General features: G+C 33.7%; 1 protein-coding gene across 1 annotated transcript in view; it reads right to left on the bottom strand.

The window, feature by feature from the left end:
- The window catches only part of GUCY1A2 (guanylate cyclase 1 soluble subunit alpha 2), a gene marked incomplete at its 5' end in the record, with an annotated part of 408,577 nt that overhangs the window by 125,688 nt on the left and 267,385 nt on the right, over positions 1 to 15,504 (bottom strand). The gene's annotated exons all lie outside the window — the stretch shown is intronic.

Below are 15,504 nucleotides of genomic sequence, written 5' to 3'. Positions count from 1 at the left end.
ATGATTAGTGATGTTGAGCATCTTTTCATGTATCTGTTGGCCATTTGTTGGACATTTCTTTCTTAAGGGCGAGAGAAGAGTAATAACTTTTTCAGGGAAGATTAAAATTATTAGATTAGTCATAAGATTAGAAATCATATGCTATAATTATATTGTGGGAGGCAGTGTCGGGTAATGGTTAGAAGCAAGGACTTTGAAGTCAAACATTTGAATTCCAATTCTGAATCTATTCTTAATTAGTCTTATTTACTTATTTACTCTTATTTGACAATATGTCCCTTAACCTCTCTGAGTCTTGGTTTTCTCATTAGTAAATAGCATAATAACATCTGAGTTATGGTCCATAATGTTGTAAGACTTGCAGATAATATGCAATACATATGTATTTCACAAACATGAAAATGTGCTTAAAACACACATATATAAATGTAAATAGATTAACTATACACATATATGTGTGCATATGGGTTTGTATATATTTACATATAGATCTATATTTTATATATTAGCATAATTTAGCATATATTAGCATTGTGCTTAGCATAATGCCTAGCACATAGTAATCACTTGGTTAAAGGCAACTCTTATCAAGTATTCAGGTAACAGAATTCTACTCTGGCCATTCTGGTGAGTTATTGGCGAGTTTGGTATAAGAAAATACCGAAGCCTTTTTTTCAAGCAGATATATTTATGTTATTATATGATATATATATATAACATGTTATTATATGATATATATATAACATATATATAATATGTTATATAATATATAACATATTTTATATATGTTATTATATTATATGTTATCATATTTATGGTATATTTCAAGCAGTTCTGCAATTGACTACCTGCATAATCTTGGTCAAATTATGTAAACTTCTGAATCTCAAATTATTTAAATGTAAAATAAGATTAATGAAACTTACTATGCAGGGTTTTGGGGGATGGGAGGATTAAAAGAGATTAAGTGTATAAAATACCGGGCACAAGTCTGACATATAGAAGGTGTTCTAGATATTATTTTTTCAAGATCTCATACATGTTCTTTAACTCTTAGATTTCTTACCTCTTGATCTTTAAAATCTGCACATGTACCTTTCATGGGACTGTTGTGTAGATTAAATGAGATGATATATAAGCTATCAAGCCAACCACTGGCACATAGTTGGTTTTTAGTATTTTTCAAGTCCACTTTCTTAGATATATACAAAATCTATGAAGATACCAAAATAATGTAGGTCTGAATGTACAACCAAAGTATCCTGAATATTCTAAGAAGAATTTAAAGTCTTTGCCAAATCTTTACAAAAACTAACAAAAATCTTTTAATATTAAGACAGTTTTGAGGGAAATCCAAGTAATCTACTTCTATCTGCTAACCAAGTCAGTCATTTATTTATAGGTGTTGCTTCCATAGAAGGTAATTTCTGGGAGAGTCAGAACTATATTCTGTTTGCTTGCCATTACATTCCCAGTACTTCATTATTCATCCAGAAAACAATAAATATTGAAAAATCATTTGTTGAACAAATGAGTAAAAGTCACTCTTAGCAAGTTTCCAGCCAGGATTGTGCAGAATCAGGCTTCATCCGAGTTGAAACAGCAAACCATCTCCAAAGTAACAAGTCTTTTGTACTCTGGGACATTCAGTGCACAGTCAGGGCCTATGTTTCTATCAACCTGATGTTCCTTCAACATCAACAGGTCTCCCGCTAGGAATTATTTGCATGTATTTCAGACATTGTTGTCAAAATTACCATATTTCCCTGAAGGGTGAGGTCTGAATTAATGAGGTTTTACTAAATTTTTTAATGATTGGTTTAACCTTTGAACGAACACATTAAAGTCACATGATAAAGCAGAAGGACTGTTAGAATTAAATCCACATGTAAATTTGATCTTCTAACATTTGCACAAAAAGTGACAATTTCTGATGAAGTAGGAAGCACTACAAATGTGCAGAAATCAATTTAGCCATTAGGATAAGGCTGAAACCTCATTCCAAATAAGGAATACTATAGTGGTGGCCCAGACAATTACAATATGCCTGACCTGACATCAACACAAAGCTTAACAGATTTTTTAAAGTGCTTGTGATACTAAATTGTTTCTGCCACATTTGCAACTCAGGTTATTTAAGAGTTGCCTTACAATGACTCATATATTTAATTTTAGGAATAAGAAAATACAAAGTGAGGTAATAACAAAGAAAAATTCTGACTAGGGCTTATCAAGTCTCTCCTGCATGTTTAGGATGCATGTACATCTTTGGTACTAAGTGACTCATAACTTCACTTAACTGAAAATTCATTCAATTTTTAAAAGAATCTACTTTTCAAGTCTGTGTATTCTATTTCTGTTTGTACAGAAAAAAAAGACTTTAAGAATATACAACGTAATGTAAAACATGGTTGTGGTTTGTTGATAAATTATAGATGGTTCTGACTATCTACTGTGTGCTAGTTTTCAGTGGTCATTTTATTTTTCATAATTTCAGAAAACTAAGAAAGTTACTTCGAAATAATTTTTAAACATTTGTTTGGAGTTATATATGAAATATTGAGACAGAATAACAAACCAAAGACATAAAACCTAGCAGTGTAGTTAGCATATAGATAGCACATTACTGTCTTACCTATTATTCTATCTTGCTATTTTCACATCATTTTAGGTATTATAAGATTCAGGCTGCTAATGTTGGCATATACTCATTTAGCCTTAAAAGAGATTAAGTTAAGCTGGCAGTAAAAAATAAAAGTTCTCTTGTTCAATAATGTCAGACACAATAAAAGATAAAAGATAAAAGATAATGGGCTAAATTACCTCCCAAAATCAGTTGGTGAAATCACATCTTAATATCTTCTTAGGAGCAAGAATTGGCAGACAAAGATTCTTGTTCTTTACATAAAACTCAGATAATAAAAACCTGAGCTACTTAACTGCTTGGAGGGTTCACATTTCTACAAGCTCATGTGGACCAAGAATGCCACCTGCCATATCAGGAAACAGAGTATGTTGTGACCATCAAGCCAGAGCTGCCTTCCTTACTGCCCCCACCCCCCCTGCTCCCATCCCCACCCAATGGGGAGCCCTGAGGGAACTCAGGATGGAAACAGGCTACCCACCACCAAGCTCTCAGCCACTGCAGCGGTGCCCAACAGTGCACCCCAAGGGGACTCAGGATGAGAAAGGACCTGATACTGGTCCTAGACAGTTAAGATACATATCAAAGGAATGACTTCAATAAGCCCAGACTCTTGCATCTTCCCATACATAGAAAAGTGCTAAGTTAATTAACTTGAGAAGTCTGATTTTCTTTAACTGTGATCTTTTGATATTCCTACTACCTGGTTTTGTTGCAAAACTCCTATATATCCTGGCTCCTCCCTTACTTCTTCAAAGCATTCCCTCAGAGCTATCTAAGTGGCTGCCTCCCAGGCTTGAGTCCCCAGAAAATCTACCAAATAAACATACTTTTCAACTTTTAGGTTGTGCTTTTTTTTTTTTCAGTTGACATCACACAAAAGTCAAACAAAAATTAATGTCTTTAATAATATAATTTTTTAGCCTCTTCTTAGGATGTGGCACCAGTATTCCTGGGAGGGACCCTCCTGGAGACAGACTAAAATAAATGAAATAGATTATAACTTCTTTAGGAGTATTTACACCATGGTGATATTATTTAATGGAATAACTTTATAAAATATTTAAACATGTCCCCACTAAAGAATGCATTTCTCTTCTGAAAATGTGGAAGTGAGAGGACTGCTGCATAAAATGTGTATTTTACATGAACAGTTTCTTGCATATCAATTTATCTTTTTTTCCCCATTGCTTGGTCTGTTTTTCCTTCACTGTCTTATTATTACTTTTTTTTTTCATGTAGCAAAAATATGCAAATACCGTTACAAAAGATCTGCTTGGAAAATCTGTTTGGCAGATATCATAAAAATCTCTTCAGCAAGACCAGTGCTTTTAGAAATGTGTGTCTGATAAACTATTTTTTCATAGACTAAAAGTATGATTAAAAGTCTAAATTTAGACTTACATATTATATGTGACTATATCATATTTGAAACAGTCATGATAAAGATAAAATAATTTAGCAATGAAATTAATTGACATACACATTGCATATGTAACATTGTGTATTAAATCATTATACCTATATCTTAGTGGTGGAAAGGCATTAAGGGTGCTCTGCCTATTAAAGTATATATTGTTCAATATCTAAAAATAATTAATTAGAATATAAGACACAATCTTTAAATTCAAAGACTATCCTATGAAAAAATGTAAATATGACACTTTAAAATATGTACCTTCTACATTACAATCCACAATAAACAATAAACAGAGGAAAATAAAGGGAGAAAAAACAATGGGGTAAGACGGCTAATATATGCTCCCACTCAGTCTAGCTGGTGATTGCAATTTTCAAAGTAACAGTGGAATAACATCCATTCCCCTCCGACACACACATAATTGAATATATCTCTCTGTCTTTCTAATTTAAAAAATTAATCATTTTTAATGGAATATTTTAAAAATAGATTACTTACTTCCATTCTCTTAAAGAGGACACCTAATATAAATTTAAATTTTCTTGAAGACTAAAGCCATGAAATGTCTAACTTATTAAATAATGGAATATTCAAAGCAATAGGAAAAATTTGACAATATGAGATTTAACCTGTATTTATTTAATAAGTCTATATAGAGTGTACTTATTAGGAACTCTCAGGTTTGTTTTTAATTCTTCTTTTCTTCACTTGTTAAAATGAAAATACTAGCAATACTTCCTTCATAGAATTATTGTGAAATTTAAAAGAGTTATTACATGGAAAGCACTTGGTACAGTGACTGCCTGGCATATGGTTAAGTGCTTCAATTGACGTTATTGATCAATATTCTGCAGTAGCTAGTTTCAATGCAGTTAAGATGTTTTTATCTTTTCTGTTTAAAGATAATTTCATCTGTGACTTGGGTTGAAAATAGGCATAAATGTAGATTAGTGAGAATGAATCTACTTAGTAAGATGAAACTCGTAAAAAATATACATCACTTTGAAATCTAGTAATGTTACCAAACCAAACTTGGGTCCATTTGCCCAATGTGCAGCAAAGCCAATCTATTGACTCTAGGTTGTGGTGAAGGAAAGTACAGCTTAATTGTAAGGTGCCAAGCAAGGAGAGCATGCAGCTAATGCTCAAAAGACACAGACTCCTCAATGACTTCTGGGGCAGGGTTTTAAAAGACATTGTGAGGGTCCTGGGGTATGTGATCAGCTTGTGCACAATTATCTGATTGGTTGATGTTGAGGTAATAGGGTGATATTTCAGGAATCTCAATTATCAGTTTTCTGGCTCCAACAGGTCTGGGGTCTACGTACTGGTGGTCAGCGTGCACTTAACTTCTTCCACCGGGTGGGGGTTTTAGTATCTGCAAAACAACTCAAGAATATGTCTCAAGATTTTATCAATAGCCCTTGAGGAGGAACTAAATGTCCTTGACTTTATTTGATGGCTAGACTATTATTATTTTGTCTTGCCTGATTGTTTTCCTTTGTTTCTGCATTTTTTCACTTCTCTGACTAAATTTGCTCTTTAGAATTCAGGGAAAGCGTAGGAAACTAAAGCTTTTCTATAAACAAGAGGCAGGGGGTGTGGGGGCGGGGTCTGTCCCTGGGAAGGTCCTGCAGGTGTTGCCAAACCAAACTTGGGTCCCCTTGCTTGCATGCAGTAAAGTCAATCTACTGACACCAGGCTGTGGTGAAGGAAAGTGCAGCTTTATTGCAGGGTACCAAGCAAGTAGTCCAGGGCAGCTAGTTCTCACAACACCTGAACTCGCAGATGGGTTTCAGGGAAACACTTTTAAAGGGCAGGTGAGGGAGAGGAGTCACAAGGTATGTGATCAGCTCACACACAATTCTCTGATTGATCGTGAGGTAACAGGGCCGTTCTACAGGGTTTAAATGATCAATCCTTAAGCTCCAGTAAGCCTGGGGGCTATGTACTCCTGGTCACCAAATAGTTAATGTCTTCCATCTAGTGAGGATTTTGTCATTTGTAAAACAACTCAGGAGATGTGCATAGATATTGTTATCTAGATACTTCAGAGAGGATCTAAAGCAGAGGATATGGGGGAGGGGTCTGTCCCCAGAAGGCCTTATAGGGTCCTGCTTTGTTACATAGGGCTCTGCTTGGTTTTAATAAGAGCATATTGTATAATTTGAACAAAGCCCTCTGTAGGTCAGCTCACAAGACAATAAAAAAAAGATTGGGGGAGATGAACATGAGGTGATGTGAGCACTAAATTTGAGAGTGTTTTTCCATTATGGCATCTTCTGACCTCAGAAGTGACTGAGAGGTTGAGAAACTGAGCAGTGCTTTTGACAACGGGGACAAAAATTGGAGTCCAAGGATTGCCAAGGGGAAGGCCTTAATAAAAACCTCTACACTTTGAGACGAGACTGTAACCAGCAACACCACAGGTATAAGTCATTCCAAAAACATCAGGTGAATCAGAAGTAAATTGGCCCTCAGAGAGACAAACTCAGTGTTAAATCATCTGATTCCTGATTGCTAGAGCTCCTATCAATCATTCCCACCAGAAGCACACATAAAATTTCCCTACAGGAGGGTAACATCATTCTAGGTCTAAAGTTATTTCTATATTTTTTTATATACAATCTCCAGAACCCAAACAAAAAACATAATAATAAATAGACACACAGGAGACAAGTAACATGACTAAATATTAACTGAAAGAACAGACAGTGTAATAGACCACAGAAGCTCTAGAGAATGAATTTATCAAGCAAAGAGTTTAAAGTAATTATGGCTGATATATTCAAGGATATAAATAAAAACAATATAAAAATTTTGTCAGATAAATGGAAATTTAAAAAATAGCTATAGGAATTCCCTGGTGGCACAGTGGTTAGGAATCTGTCTGTCAATGCAGAGGACATGGGTTTGAGCTCTAGTGTGGGAAGATCCCACATGCTGCGGAACAACTGAACCCATGTGCCACAACTACTGATCCTGTGTTCTAGAGCCCGTGAGCCACAACAATTGAAGCCCACGTGCCTAGAACCTGTGCTCCACAACAAGAGACACCACTGCAATGAGAAGCCCGTGCACCGCAACAGAGTAGTCCCCACTCACTGCAACTAGAGAAAGCCCACATGCAGCAACGAAGACCCAACACAGCTAAAAATAAATAAATTTATATTTTAAAAAAAGCTATAAACTGCTATAATCAACATTAAGTATTAAGTGGATGGGTTTAACAAATGATTTTCATAACCAGCTGAGGTATTAGTAAGAAGATAGATCTGAAGAGAGTATATAAGACTCAAGCTCTGATAATTAAACAGAGGCAAACTACAGAAGAGAATCTGTTATAATCTTATCTACTGGTAAACTCTTAGTGAAAAAATAATTTAAACATATTCTTTTTTAAAAACACAAACACATTTCTAGTACCGAATAAATTCATTATACAGTATAGATCTATTAAAAACATATTTGGCCACAAATTTTACCAGTAGTATTATGAAGTATTTTTGTGTATTATTGCTACAATAAAACAATGGTTTACTAAAACTGCCACTATATGCATTATCTAGGACATGAAAAATAAATTCAAATGTGTCTATTGGATATTGAGAAATGAAGGTAACTGAGTTTAGTATCTTAATTGTGAGTTTATATAATGCCTATGTAGTTCTTTCTGACCCCATAGGTTTTTCTCCTTAGATATAAATTCTAGAGGTAGAACATTTCAAATGAGTATACACACTTTAAGATGAAAAGTACTAATTATAATTGTATAAACAAACAACTATCAAAGAATCATAGAGATTAATCAGGTTATCAAATGATTAGATTTTCTTTTTTTCTAAATACAATCTTGGGCTGTAATCTCATGGGATTAACTATTGCAATATTGACAAAGAGCAAATCCCTTCAAATATTAAAATAACAATATCAGGTTTTCTTTGTAAATAACAACTATTTAAAAATCAATTGCAGAATAATTATTTCATCACCTCAAAAAATCCTATAAGCTCATTAGAAGGCTAAATTGAAGCTTGAGAAGCTAGAATTTAATGTATTACAGTACACATAAATTGTAAATTAATATTCCTGCCTTTGGGCTAGGCAGTTATAAGAAATTCATAGCATTTCCCTGATTTGCAATTGAGATTGTTAACCACATTAGTATTAAAACATGATTACACATTGTTTTTAACTCTATTTTACAATCACTCTATAATTGTCTCTTTATATAAAATGCACTAGTCTTTGAACAAATGAAGAGAATTTGAATTTGTATGCCTATTAATGATACTCAGCAAATATATTTTTTTAAACTGATGTCCAAAAGTAAAACTTAGATATTTGGACACATTAACTCAAACTTCTTCAAAACCCTTAAATCATGAAAATGCTACTTGTCTTTCTAATATATATTTAATCACATTCTCTAGTCAGTCCTCAACCCAGCTTATCTTTCCCTAGCAACACTACTTTTTAAAGCATAAAGCACAGGCAGTAATAAACACTTTGTTATTTTACTCAAAGAGTATTTAAACTACTAGTACAAGTTAAGACGTTAAGCACTAAAAACTCTATTCAAAATACTTCGGTAAGATTATGTTCACAAAATTAAAGAACATCAGAAAATTATACAATTTTCTAGTGAAATCACAATATAAGTACCTCAAACAAAAAGGGGAGAATATAAATCTGAATTTACTTTTCTTGAATTGTCAATTGTTTAAGGTATATGAAAATCAGGTATCCTATAGGGAGGGGAAAAAATAAGCATCTTGCTGGCATTTCCATATACTCAGCCAGTAGAATCAACATTGTATTGATAAAATATTTAAAATCTAGTCACTATTTTTAAAAACAGTCTTAATTAAAGCCTCTTTGGGCTGATTTTTCAAAATTTATTGTATAAATAGACCATATTTCTGTATGTTTTTTTAGATTGAACTAGTTAGATCGAACTTTTTAGATAGAACCAGTCTAGAACTAGCCTCTGAGTTTCATTAGACTACTTATAGAAAAATAATTTACTTGAGTATTTTAAACTAAATAAGTAAAATGCTATATTCTCTGGTAATTTTTTATTTATTTTATTTTTTTATTATTAATTTTATTTATTTGTTTGTTTGTTTATTTATTTATTTATTTTGGTTGTGTTGGGTCTTCGTTGTTGAGCACAGGCTTTCTCTAGTTGCGGCGAGTGGGGGTTACTATTTGTTGCGGTGTGCAGGCTTCTCATTGCGGTGGCTTCTCTTATTGTGGAGCACAGGCTGTAGAAGCACAGGCGTCAGTAGCTTTGGCACGTGGGCTTAGTATTTGTGGCTCACAGGCTCTAGAGCACAGGCTCAGTAGTTGTGGCACACGGTCTTATTTGCTCCATGGCATGTGGGATCTTCCTGGACCAGTGATCAAACCCATGTCCCATGCATTGGCAGGCAGATTCTTTTTTTTTTTTTTAATAAATGTATTTTTTATTTATTCATTTTTGGCTGCGTTGGGTCTTCACTGCTGTGCGCGGGCTTTCTCTAGTTGTGGAGAGCAGGGTCTACTCTTCACTGCTATGCACAGGCTTCTCATTGTGGTGGCTTCTCTTGTTGTGGAGCATGGGCTCTAGACGTGCAGGCTTCAGTAGCTGTGGCATGTGGGCTCAGTAGTTGTGACTTGTGGGCTCTAGGGTGCAGGCTCAGTAGTTGTGGCACACGGGCTTAGTTGCTCCATGGCATGTGGGATCTTCCCAGACCAGGGTTCGAACCCATGTCCCCTGCATTGGCAGGCAGATTCCCAAACACTGTGCCACCAGGTAAGTCTTGGCATGTAGATTCTTAACCATTGAACCACCAGTGAAGTACTCTAGTAATTTTTAAAATTAAAAAATTTAACCTAGTCAATTTTACAGTTAATGATTCAAGGACATTATTGACAATTTGCAAGGAATTATAATTGATAATTCAGGTTCCTGTTTTCCATGATGACAGGTGCCTCATAGGGTTATAAAACCATATAAAGTTAGTAATTTAGTTTTCAAAATTTGAGAGGTTTGGGGGAGTTTTCCTTTGTTTTCAGAAATTATTGCAAGTCAAATAAGTTAAATATTAAAAAGCCTAAAAACTTAGTTTGAAGTAAACAATCAACTGATCACATATCAACTCTACTGTAACAACCAAGCATATTTAATGAAAGATTCTTTCAATAAGTTTAGAAACATTCCCATGGTAACAAGTTAGAAGCCAATTGAAAACCAAATTAAGATGCCAAAAAAAAATTCCAAACTTTGCAAATAATATAAATTAGTAACGAAGCTAAAATTATTAAGGTGATTTTATTATTTTGAATTCTCTTTCTGCATTCTTATTAAATCTTTATTGATATTTCCTCTTCTGATTTGATAAAACTAATTAATAAGACAGAGCCAATGTTATATTCCACAAATGAAAATATGGTTGAGTACATTGTAAAAAAACAATTCCCTGGTTTGCTTCTATGGTAATTTAAGTTTGCTTTGACAATGCTGAATCAATATAAACATTATATCTCCTATAAAAGAAAATCCAACATAGAAAAACAATCCCAAATGATAGGTCTGCTCAGCTGGTAGCCTTTAAAATTTAAGAAGTGATATGATTTCCATCTGGAATGTGTATTTTTGCAGTTTGCTTCAGATTTGAGACAGCATTCCTTTTGTTTGTTTTTCCTGGCAGTTGTAGGAGTGTCATTCACACACGAGTAATTCAATAATTATGTCCTAGGGAACTTAAACTTAGATTTTTAAATTTTTTATTGTTCCTTGCTTTCCTGTTTTCACCACTGGTGGGAGTGGCTTGAAAACTCTCTCCATTTTTTTAAATTTTCAAATGTAAACATATATGTGCACATTAAATAATAGTAATACAATTAATAATTTTTCACTATAATCCCTATGTCCACCTTCCCTATTGCATACTCCCTCATCCCATCATTGCTTTACTTTCTCTTACAGAAAGCAACATCTTGAATGTTGTATTAATCACTCCTTACTTTCCACTTTCTCCTTCAATGTAGGTATTTCAAAATAGCACTATTTTTTCAATTTTTCTAGTTTTGAAATTTAATTAAATGGAATAATTCTATAGAATTGCTCTATGACTTGCTTCTTTTGTACTATATTGTTTTTGACATCCATCCATTTGATGTTCAGTTCCTGAAGTAATTCATTTTCCCAGCTGTATGGTATACTGAGGTATAAATGTATCACAGTTTATACATTCTATTATTAAATGGATATTTAAGTTATCTCCAGCTTGAGGCTATTATGAAAGTATTTCTGTGAATAATCTTGTGTGTGACTTCTGCTACACATGCACAACTACTTCCCTGGAGCAAACATTTAGGAGAGGGCTTACTGGGTTGTAAGAAAGGCACAAGTTAAATTTTACTAGTTAATGCCAAGTAAATTGTACCAGTTATACTCCCACCAACTCTGTGTGAGATTTCTTGCTACTCTGACTCCTCAACAACAGTGTCACTGCCAGACTTTCAAAGTTGTGCCAAACTAGTAGGTGGGAATACTTTATCATAGTGTTATTAATATATCTAATCTGAATACTGATGAGTTTAACCAATGATATTTTTATTGGTTATATGTATTGCAAAATATTCTCCTAGTTTGTGGTTGACTTTTTATTCTCTTTAGGTGTTCTTTGAAAACAGAAAAGTTTTAATTTTAATGTAGTAAAATTTATCCACATTTTCCTTTATGGTTTGAAAGTTTTTGACCTGCTTAGTCTCCAAAAAATTCTTCCCTACTCTAAGTCAAATTTCTAATTATATCATATTGCATGCAAATGTCAAATCATTATGTAGTACACCTGAAACTAGCATATTGCATGTGAATTATATTTCAAAAAAATCAATAAATAAAGAACACTGAGTTGTTTTTTAAAATTCCTAATTATAAATTTATATTGATATTCTGTAGCCTATAATACTTACCCACATGGAACTGATTTATGTGCAGACACATGAAGTGTAGTTATATATATATTTTTTACACAGATAACCAATTGGCCCCCAAACATTTATTGAATAGCCCATTATTTCCCCATTGATGAATGTCACCTCTGTCATTTATCAAGTTCTCTTTTTCTCTCAAGTACTGCAGTCTCATTAAGATATGTTTAGTTTTGTTAAAAACTTTTGCACAGCAAAGGAAACAATGGACAAAATGAAGACAACCTACTGAATGGGAGAAAATATTTGCAAGTAATATGATTGATAAGCAGTTAATATATAAAATATATAAACAAAATATATAAACAGCTCATACAACTCAATGTCAAAAAAATAAGCAACCTAATTAAAAAATGTGCAGAAGACCTGAACAGATATTTTTCCAAAGAAGATATACAGATGACCAACAGGCACATGAAAAGATACCCAACATCCCTAGACATGAGAAAAATGCAAGTTAAAACTGCAGTGAGATATTACTTCACACCTGTCAGAATGGCTATCATCAAAAAGACCACAATAACAAATGTTGGAGAGGATGTGGAGAAAAGGGAACTCTTGTATAGTGTTGATGGAAATGTGAATTTGTGTAGTTACTGTGAAAAACAGTTTGGAGTGTCCTCAAAAAACTAAAAATAGAACTAACACATGATCCAGTAATTCCACTCCTGGGTATATAGCTGAAGAAAACAAAAAACCTTATTTGAAAAGATACGTGCATCCCAATGTTCATGGCAGTGTTACTTACAATTGCCAAGATATGGAAGCATTCTAAGTGTCCATCAACAGAAGAATGGATAAAGAAATGTGATATATATATATACTACAGAATACTACTCAGACATAAAAATGAATGAAATTTTGCCATTTGCTACAACATGGATGGACCTGGAGGGTATTATACTTAGTGATATGAGTCAGACAAAGACAAATACTGTATGTTATCACTTATATGTGGAATCTAAAAAAAATAAAACAAACTAATGAATATAACAAAAAAGAAACATAGTCACAGATATAGAAAATAAACTACTGGTTACCAGTGGGGAGAAGGAAGAAAGGAGGGGCAAGATAGGGGTAGGAGATTAAAAAGTACAAATTACTATGTATAAAATAAATAAGCTATAAGGATATATTTTACAATACAGGAGATATAGCCAATATCTTATAATAACTATAAACTGAGTATAATCTATAAAAATTTTGAATCACCATGTCATACACCTGAAACTAATATAATATTGTAAATCAACTATACCTCAAATATATATATATATATATATACCATTATATAAATCACCGATGTATTATGGAATTAAATACAAATGAAGTGAAACACAAAAATTAAATTAAAATGGAATTATTTAAAAATAAAAAAGACTTTAATGTACTTAATGTAAAAAAAAGAGATACTTTTGGATTCCTATGATTTCTCTTTTGTAGGATTCTTTAAGATTACTGTGTCTGAGAACTTATTAGTGTCTTTTAATAAGTCCAGAAAAAAAATCCTTTTTTTTTGCATTCCCTCTATTATCTTCATGTGAAGATAATTCCAACTGAATGTATAATGTCTCCTACATATTTTACATTCTTTTATTCATATTTCCCCAGTTTTAATTCTCTGGACTTATTTACAGGAACTTTCTTCAGCTGTATCTAATCTGCTTCTAAACTCATCCACTGAGAGTTTTTTTGTTTTGGTTTGCTTGATTTTTTGTTTTGTTTTTTTTGTTTGTTTGTTTGCTTCTTTTGGTATTCTGTTGATTACTTAGAAATTCTCTGGTTCATTTTCAAACCTAGCTGTTTCAGCCTTGTTTTTTTTTTTAATTGGGGTATAATTGTTCTACAATGTTGTGTTAGTCTCTGCTGTACAATGAAGTGAATCAGCTATATTTATACATATATCCCCTCCCTCTTGGACCTCCCTCCCACTCTCCCACCCGCCCCATCCCACCCATCTAGGCCATCACAGCACACCAAGCTGAGCTCTCTGTGTTATACAGCAGGTTCCCACTAGATATATATTTTACACATGGTAACAAAGCTTCTCTTTTATTTCTTTAATTATTTTAAGCACTGTCATTTTGATTCTGTGTCCAAAAATTTTGGTATTTGACAACTCCAGATCTGTTTTTCTCATCTCCTGTTTCTACTGGTTCTTAACTCATAGTACTTTGTTTTCCTGTGTGAGTGTGTGATTTTTTTCCCTTTGTTTTATTTTGTTTTGTTTTTAGTATTAGGCATTCATTTTTCAGAGAACTTTATCTGTGGAAATTCTTTGAAGAGGGAATTGAAGTTGACTTTCTTTTTTTTTTTTTGTGGTACATGGGCCTCTCACTGTTGTGGTCTCTCCTGTTGTGGAGCACAGGCTCTGGACGCACTGGCTCAGCAGCCATGGCTCACGGGCCTAGCTGCTCCATGGTATGTGGGATCTTCCTGGACCACGGCATGAACCTGTGTCCCCTGCATTGGCAGGCAGACTCTCAACCACTGTGCCACCAGGGAAGCCCAAAGTTGACTTTCATCATGGAGGGATAGTGTTTCCTATTATCACTGTTAATGACAGAGTACTTAAACTCACCACTCAAATTTTGTTCTATCTATATATATAATGTGATTGACACATTTCTCTCTTTCCTGAGTTCAGTGATATGCTTAGTAACTTTCAAAAAGCTACTATTTCTAAACTATTTAACACTACATTTTAATCAAAAGGGTCACTCAGGGTATCTACTTTGCCATAGTGTCAAACTAGGAATATATTCACATTTTGAGGCTTTTTTTTCTGTATTTTTAACCCATGGTTGATGAACTGTTATAAAAAGCCTGCCTTGAATTCAAGGTTACTTCACCAAATAGAAGATTTTTGGTTTATAAGGATTCATAGTAAAAACATTTCTGGGATCTATCAGGTGCTTGCAGAAATATAGCTAGGTGACCTCATCCATTCTCAGAGGTAGATCCCAGATTGCAAACAGCTATCAGTACCGAAAAGAGTACATTACATGAGGAGCTACATTTTCCACAGTTTCTGATGTTTCCTCAATCTTGGGCTCCAACCTTCAAGCTCTGACACATAAAAAAAATATTTCAGAAGTAACCCTGAGACCTAAGGCTTCATAAGAACACCTGTACACTATCCATAGGAAGTTGTTCAGGTCCTCTAATTTCTTGCTTCTTGTTTCTTGCTCTTTGGATTATCTCTCAGAACTGACTCTCACCACCACTGTTGTTTGGTGTTGGTGAATTGGTCACTGACAACAGGTTCCTTCCTTGGTTTAATCCTTTAGCTCTTTTTTTTATTGTCCCCACAGTAATTTGTCTTCCACACAACTTTTCCTATTTTGGGTCATATTCCATTTGTTCATTTCCTGGGTTTATGACTTATCTCTAGTAACCCCTCCTTCTTGAGCAACTGGCTTATCTAGATCTGTAAATTTTAGTATGTAGAATTCAG

Source organism: Mesoplodon mirus, assembly GCF_964341445.2.
Source record: "Mesoplodon mirus genome assembly, chromosome: 7".
Lineage (NCBI taxonomy): Eukaryota > Metazoa > Chordata > Mammalia > Artiodactyla > Ziphiidae > Mesoplodon > Mesoplodon mirus.
This window is presented reverse-complemented; position numbering and strand designations above follow the sequence as displayed.